This window comes from Amphibalanus amphitrite, unplaced genomic scaffold, assembly GCF_019059575.1.
Source record: "Amphibalanus amphitrite isolate SeventyFive unplaced genomic scaffold, NRLGWU_Aamphi_draft 001609F_arrow, whole genome shotgun sequence".
NCBI lineage: Eukaryota > Metazoa > Arthropoda > Thecostraca > Balanomorpha > Balanidae > Amphibalanus > Amphibalanus amphitrite.
The window spans coordinates 1-8797 of record NW_024883102.1 but is presented as its reverse complement, the minus strand read 5'-3'; positions in this window follow the sequence as shown (position 1 = coordinate 8797).

The following is an 8797-nucleotide window of genomic DNA, read 5'->3' as shown; positions in this document are numbered from 1 at the left end:
TCAAAGGTCATTTGGGTCAGGGTCATGAAATTTTAACCCGCGCCGGGCCGGGGGGTGTTTGAACACCCCCCCCCTGCGGTTTTTCGCAGATATCTCAAAAACGGCGGCGCGGAGCGCCGCCGTTTTTGGCATACCTGTTTGTGCATCTTTTCTGCACATGTTGTGAAAATTTCAGACCCAGGTCAGCTTAGGTCAGGTCACCAGATCACGCCAAGTGACCTCACCTCAGAAAAAATAAGAGTGCTCGTCATAGCTACACCGATTGATCGATTGCCTTGAAACTTTCAGCGATTGATTAGAGCAACATTATCTATAAAATGTATATCTCGGAATTTTGATATCGGTGACCTAAGGTCAGGTCAATTTTGCGACCTCTCCATTGTCAATGGGAGAAAATTGAAAAGCGTCTGTTTTCCACGAACGCTATTCTAAACACTCAAACATCGAGATGTAGATAAAATGGACACACTGAACCGGAAAATGGCAACTGTGACCCCTCGTTATGTCCCCGAGGTCATCTCAGGTTACGAACAGAATCTGACAGTTTTTTCGCTAATAACTTCTGATAGAGGCGTGCTAGAGCGCTGAAAACGCCTTAAATGTGTTCGACTCGACGTTGCGGATCGACTGATATGCAACATGACCTTTTCCGGTCAGGTCATGACATTGCCCTGAGGTCAAATTTTCAAGTTGACCTTTCAAGGTCAAATCATAGTTCATTCGACGCGTCTCGACGAGAGGAACACGATGGTGGCAAAAGTAATGTCGTGGCTCTTTTGAGTCAAAAGTTATTGCCGAAAAACGTTTTTCGTAAAAACGGCTATTTTTGGAGTTTTTGCCCTCTGGAGGCTAAACCGTTGACCTGAGGTCAAATCTGAGAATATTATTCAGAAAGGTCTGTAAAAGGGCTATCGAATGCGCTTTTCCGCGGCGCTGTAGCTCTATCGGTTCCCGAGATAGCCGTTGGCAGTTTCCAAAATGGTGGACATTTGACCTTTGGTGACCTCTGGTGACCTGACCTTTGACCTGACCGAAAAAAAATGACCGAAGTGTTTTCGTCCTTATTTTGGACGTTCTTTCGATTGCCGCTTACCGCGTGTCGCTACGTGGCCCAGGAGCCGAGTTAGAAGGGGGGGGGGGGTGTTCAGACACCCCAACCCCCGGCCCGGCGCGGAATCTCAGAGCACCGGCCCGGCGCGGGTTAAAGGTAGTGTGCCAGCTTTCCTGGACCGTATGGAGTTAATGGCCCAGATAAGGAGAACCGGATTTTTAGAACTTATCCATACCTTCAAAACTCATGGAAACGTCTTAAATTCTTCAAATTTTGAGTACCCCAGTGCGAAATTCGCCCCGACGGGTTGTCGGTCGTACCCCAACCACATTTCACACCACTATGAACAATAAATGCACACACTGAAATCGCTATTACCGATATGCTCATCCAATCAAGTTTCGATAAACCCGTTCATCATCATCTCCTGCGGTCTCGAACACGCCTGTTAGGTGGTGCGGTAGACCGCGCCCAAAGCCAGGGCCCCGGTAACGTGAGGTAGCCGAGTCGGGGCAGCGTGCGCTGACCCAAGCCGGGGCCGCGCGTCCTCCCGGTGTCATGTGATAGCCCGGGGCTGCCCGCGGGGATGCGGTAGACCGCGCCCAAAGCTGCGGCCCCGGCTTGGGTCAGCGCACGCTGCCCCGACTCGGCTACCTCACGTTACCGGGGCCCTGGCTTTGGGCGCGGCTTCTGCTCATACTTTGTGGTGCGGTGGTGGTGCGTCGGGCCGCGCGCTCTGACTTCGGCCAAGAAAAATGCGTCAGCTGATCATTGTCATTTCTGCCACTTGCGTGTGGTGAAATGGGGTCATAACTTAAGAGACGGCTTTTTCATATCAATTATTTTACATAAAATCATATTTCAAACCATAAATAATGTTCGACAGCCAAATAAAAGAAACAATGCCAATACAGGCTTACAGTTGGCTCGACATTGTGTTGTCTACGATTAGACAGCTGATAACTCATTCCCGTACGTCGTAACTCTATAATGACCTTTGCTTATTGTCACATGTGCGCCGCATTCGCGATTGTTGCCGACGCCTGTTTACAGGTGAGCCCACTACAATTGTTATACATATCGAAAAACCGATAAACTTTTAGGCGAAAAAGGCACTATTCCAGGCCCATTTTTGACTTTTTTTGCGATATTAGGTAAAAACAGAAGCTTCTTATCCTAGGAAAAATAAAATGGGAAATCTTTCAAAGGTGGCACACTACCTTTAAGGGTAGGTGTAAAATTGATCAATGCGAGGGTACTGAAAGTTTCGTCGCGATCGGCCGCTTTTTACTTGAGTTATTCGCGAAAAACCTTAGGGGGGTTGCATCACCCCCCCCCCCCCTGTGCCGGCGAGGGTTAAAATACAGCTGCTGTAATAAAAATTCGGCTGGAATCAAAGGTCAGGTTTCCAAAATTTCAGCTCTCGCGGCTATCAGCAAATAGACACATGTAGAGGCGGCATCCGCCTCCCCCCCCCCTCTTCTCCTCTCGGCCACTACCAGCGAGGTTTTAAACGTATCATACACATTGCAAAGCGTCATATCAGATGACGCACCCGAGCAGCCATATGCAGTGAACAAAAGCTTATTACCCACGCTAGTCCATCGGCACCATAGCACATGGTCGAGACTGTCATCAGCCACGGACGCGCACTCGACCAACCCTCTGGGCCCGTTGACTGCGGGTGACCTTGACATGTCAAGCCTGATCGGCCGCCGGCCGCCGTCGTGCGGTCGTTACACGCGGAGGGGAGGGAGACACAAAGCTCTACGTTATGGCTGACCTCTGACCTTTCCCCGTGCCCTGGTCACTGACCCCGCTCCATGTCGCTGGGCGGTGGCATGGTGGTGGAAACCGGTTCTAGCCTCTACACATGCCACCATTCTAACGCTCCCCTCCCCACGCTACTACGCGGCGTGGAGTACAGTAGGTCTACTAAAAAAGTCCCCCGCTCCAGAGGCGGCCGGCCGGCCGAACCCCGGGATTCCAGCCCCGACTCTATTGCGCAGGCCGCGGCAGTGACACGGGTCAGGTCGCGGCGCCCGGCGAAAGGGTCAGTTGGCGGCGGCCGGCCGTGGAGTGAGGACGCCGCGTGTGGGGCGCAGCGATGCCGCAGTGCAGAGGAGGGGAAGATAGTGACTGCACGATGCCGGAAATGATGCCTTTGTGATCTAAATTAAACACCTGCACTGCAGTGCATATCCTCCCTTGCCCCATTCCTATTATGTATATCATAATCCTTCAATAATCCGTAATGACCATTCAACGCAAGCAAGCAAACAAAACAACCCGTTTAGCGGCGACATCATCTCGGATAAAAAAGCGACAGTGATGAATAGAATTGACTTAGCGCGAGGGCAAATCGAGGGGTATATATGTATCATAATTTATGCCGAGTATTTTATTCCCATCTAGCAAATTAGGATTGGGGATCTTGTCCAACAAGTCAGCGGCCGTTCTAGACACAGATAAATACTTTGTTTTCGGTCGCATCATTATCTGCAATAATTCGAAGCGAGGTTTAACCCTCGCCGGCCGAGAAAAAGGGGTGGATGCCGCCACCATGTATTTTTTTTTTTTTTTTGTGGAAAGCACACTAATGATAGAAGGCTGACATTTCATATGCCTTCTGTTTGATTCAAGCCGGATCATTTGAAATCAACCACGTTTTCATGTCAGGTCACTTAACTATGTCGTCTTAACCCTCGCCGGCACAGGCCATTTTGCGTCCTTCGACGGCACAAGGGGGGGGGGGGGGGGGGTTGGTACGACCCCCCCTCGCGTTTGGCCCCTGATCGAGCTAGAGCTTCGCGGAAAAAACGAGCGTGCTGCCCGTCACGAGAGGAAGCCGATGATACCCAATTTTAAGGTCCTAGGTCATCGGGTGACCTTCCAGGTCAGGTCAATGACCCGAAAACCGGGAAAATTGGGACCTGCTAGAAAGTCGTAAAGTGTGGCTGCTATGTGGTTTTCCGGGGTGCTGATCACGAATATCGTGTTAGTTTTGATCAGAGATGATGTTTTTAAGCATTTAGACCAGGTCGGGTCAGGTCAGGTCAGGTCAACCGGTAGGGGTTGTGACGGGTATTCGTAATATGTGTCAACCGCCTCTGACAGCTTCGTAACATGTTACGAAGGCACTAAAACTACTTCGTTAATGTTCAAATGGTTGCTAAATTCGAATTCAGCTCCAAAAACTAGCCTAAAAACATGTAAAACTAAAAAAGTGAACCGACGTCACCCGAGGTCACCAAAGGTCAATGACCTGACCTGACCTTCAGGTGACCTTGACACCCACCCTAATGTATGGGAGCAACATCAAATCACATGTTTGAACGTTTGAAACCACGAAAAGCTTGCAAACGCGCGGCTAATGCGAGCCGACATACGCCGAATCGCGATTTCGGCCAAACATGGTCACGGAAAAGAGGTCACAGGTCAAAGGTCATTGGGGTCAGGGTCATGAAATTTTCAGGGAACGTGTAAAATTGATCAATGCGAGGGTACTGAAAGTTTCGTCGCGATAGGCCGCTTTTTACGCGAGTTATTCGCGAAAAACCTTATGGGGGGGGGTTGCATCAACCCCTCCCCCTCCCTGTGCCGGCGAGGGTTAAGTAAACCTCTGCAGACTGCACGGTCGTCGGTTGTAAAATGATGCAAATCCGTAATGATGACCTAAAACTATACCTCAAGCACATGAACTCGTGACTTCATACATTATTGGCAAGGTTTAACCCTCGCCGGCCGAGGGGGGGGGGGGGCGGGTGCCACCCCCCATAGGGTTTTTGTCGCGATAGCTCCGAACACGCTGGCGATAGAGAGCTGAAACTTGGCATACCTGACCTTTATTTCAAGCCGGATCTTTTGACACCAACCGCATTTTTTAATCAGGTCAGGTCACTGAACTATGACGTCATAAGTGAACCTCTGCACGGTCTTCAGATGTCGCAACTTCGCAACGCCCTCACTGCCAGAGGAGATGTCACAAGGAAATGAAGCTTGCAGGATCTAGTATCCATTATGAGGCTCACAACTTGTATATCTCGGATTTTTCCTAAAGGTTATATGAGGTCAGGTCATTTTCGTGACCTCACCATTATAAGTCAATGGGGAAAAATGAAAACTACTATTCTGGCACCGGGAACGATCTCCAACTATCTCAAGCACACAGAATCGTGATTTGATGCACTCCTTGCAAGGTTAGATGCGTCACTTTTGCAATGTTGACCATGTGTGACGTCATTTATGACGTCATCAAGGTCATATTAGTTTTTCGTCAATAACTCTTGATCAAATTGAGCTAGCGAGTCGGGAAAGCCACCAGTGGACTCAGGAAGACCTGCCGAATCGAATGATATGCGACATGACCTCTTTCAACCAACTTCGTTAGCTGGGGGTGCTGACCTGACCTTGACCTGAGGTCAACACCCCAAGTTGACCTGACCCGAACAAAAAGTATATCATTCGACGCGCCTGAGCAAGGCGAACACGATGCTGCCAAAATCGGCGCTCTGCGGCCGTTTTTGCGAAGTTATTCACCAAAAACTGAACCGTATCTTGGGGCACTTGACCTGACCTCAGAGGTCACCGGTTGACCTAGGACCTTAAAATCGGGTATCAATCTCTGCGTCTCGTAACGGCGCACACGCTCGTTTTTTCCGCGACGCGCTAGCTCCACTAGGGGCGAAACGGCGAGGGGTCGTACCCGCCCCCCCCCCCTCGGCCGGCGCGTATGTAGAAAACCAATAGGTCCAGCGAGGGTTAATGCTTCACTTTTGCATTGCTCACCTTGCGTGACGGAGTGCTCGTCAATAGGAGTGCTTCGTCAATAACTCCCGAGCAAAATGAGCTAGCCAGTCGGGACAGCCATCAATGAACTCTGCAAGACTTGCCGAATCAAATGTTATGCAATATGTCCTCCTTTCAACAGCTTCGTGACCTGTGTTGCCCTAACATGACATTGCCCTAAACATCCTAAATTGCTTCACCTAAGCAAAAAAGCATATAAATCGACGCGTCTGAGAACAGACAACACGATTGTATCGAAATGACGATAATGCGAACATTTTTTTGCGAAGTTTTTCACCAAAAACCGATCCAATACCGTGGGGCCCTTGACCTGCCCTAAGAGGTCACCGATATTTTAAAATGGGGTAACAGTCGCTGTGTCATGTAACGACGCAAGCGCTCGTTTTTTTCCGCGAGGCTCTAGCAGTTAGCTCAATTATAGGAGCTAAACATGGGGTTGGGGAATCGCTCCCTTCTCACTCACTATTTGGCCGTGATAGTGTTCGCAATTATTGTTAAAATCTGACATTTTAAGATTTCAAATGACCCATTTGTTTCCGCCCAAGTCTTTCAATTGAAGGTCATAACACCAGGTCACGTCAAGTGACCTTACCTCAAGGAAAGTTCCTGTGCTCATCATATCTAAATGCATCGACTAACCGATCACTTTATTTCACACGATTTCAATGGGCAACAGTATATGTATTTGAAACGTTACTTTGCAAGTTTGACATTGCTGACAGAAAGGTCGGGTCAATTTTGAGATCGCTAAAGTCAATGGGAGAAAGTCGAACTGCGCTTTTTTTTTGACGGAACGCATAAGAAACACTCTGAAGTCTGAAAACATGTGATGCCTGATGAGATACAATACTGAATGAGAAAATTGTTTGTTTTGTTGGGAGCCATCTTTTTCGGTCTGAGAAGGCCCTTGCAGAGCTATGACATAACTATGTTCTGGTGTAGTAATTTGGTTGTGCGAGCCAGCGACAGTGATCTGCGGAAGCGTGACTGTTCTCGTGGGACGATTGCCCTGTCGAGGCGTTCCAGTCGTCTCCCCAACGGTCACCCGAAGAGGATTATGTGTCCTGGAATGGAACCGACATCAACTACAGGTTGGCTGGTGGGGTGACCTCCAGTCCAGAGGGGTAAGCATGAAGGCTAGGGGCGATGCGGATTGGTTTTTCCTGAGGATAGCGAGGACGGAAGCAATCTAGCACCCTTGACCCTTCCTTATACTGAATGTATCTCAGTGTTACCGCCGGAGTGTTGCGGTACAGGCGCCGCGGGCGCGTCATATTTCGTCGCTGCATGGCGCATGGAGTGGTGCGTGTCCATGTGCCTCTTTTCACTGTATCTTCCTTGTTTTGTGTTGATTTTGCATTCTTGCCCGAATGCGTAGTGTTACAGTTTCTCTTCTTTCATTCCAGCATTGAATGAGATTGAAGATTGATCATTTGTCTAAATGCTCCTGCTCAGTTGAGCGGCTGATTGACACACCTCCCAGATACCCGGACGAAGTATGTTTCTTATTTCTTTGTCCCATGATATATCTGTTATGATTGGTTTATCTGTGTCATTGCATTCATTGATTGGTTTACATTCATTGATTGATTTTAGTTTACGTGTCAAAACCAATAAGTTATCTAGTCATTTATGTTTGTGTTAAAAGCTATTCATGACATATGAGTCAGGCATCATGGTCGTGCAGTTGGTAGTGTGCCTGTTGACGTGTTTGGTGGGTTCACCTGCTCGTTATAATTGGGTTTTGCCTTGCTGACCATTTTGCCCTTGTGTGTGCGTGTGAATTTTTGCCAACAGTTTTTACGATCAATTGTACTGCCAACATCTACAATCATTGCAAGACTGCAATAAAGAACCGAGTAAACTAACAGTTTGCAGTTTTGAGAAAACGGGTAGATAGCGGCGATATCACTCAGGCTGTTAAATCTCCTAAGCGTTTTTTTTCTCGACATCATCAAGGTGTCATTAATAAAAATATGAAATCCGGGAGGATAGATCAAATATAGAAATTGTGGCCAACAGAACATTATCAGTTGCGTTCAACATACTCGTAAGCATGATCACACACCTAGCTTACACCTGAGCCATGTAATAAATATTTTTGATAGACATGCTTAAGTTATGAAATCATCTAAAGTGTTTGTAAAGTTCCACGATACAGATCTAATATCCTGCTATGCATCATGACCATTTCTGGTCAGGTCATGTCTTTGAACATCGGCCAAATTCTTCAAATGACCTTTAAAGATCAACTTTTGATTCATTCGAAGCGTTTTGATAAGAGGACCACGAGGCTGGTAAAATTAATTTAATGCAAGTTTAGCTTAAAACTTTTAGTGTTTGTGGAAAAGCAATTGGTTTTCTCATAATACCGATGATGGCAGTTGCTGTTATTTACGTGCTTAGCCGTTGACCTTAATTAAATCTGACAATATTGTTCAGACATAGCGGTAAACGAGCTGCTTGTTGGTTAGGTTAGGCTCTTCGGTCAATTTCAGAGTGGAAGGATGACAGGAATTAGGGGGAGACAGGGGCCTGGGCGGGAGTCCTTGGGCCTCATGCTCCGCTGGGGCCGAGCCCATCACGTGGGTTGGATTGCCCCGACACATGGATCGCCGGGCGGTGTTCAACGGCCCCGCGCTGCAGCACGCTGCGCTTGCGCATTGTTGTTGCATTGTTGCGGCGGTTGATATGAATTCGGCTCCACGCTAGCGTTACGAGCTTCCGAGTCTGTGATGCATCCATGGAAATTGGAAAACCCAATGCACCGGTGCGCGCAACGCACCCTGTCCAAGCAAAATTTATCATCGATGACTCTGGTGACATGATCTTTTGCTGACCCGATCTAAAATTGGCTGAAGTATCTCTTCTTTTGCTACTTTTGACGCTACTTCGAATACCACTTAAATGCCCAAAGCTGAGTTATAAGAATGATGC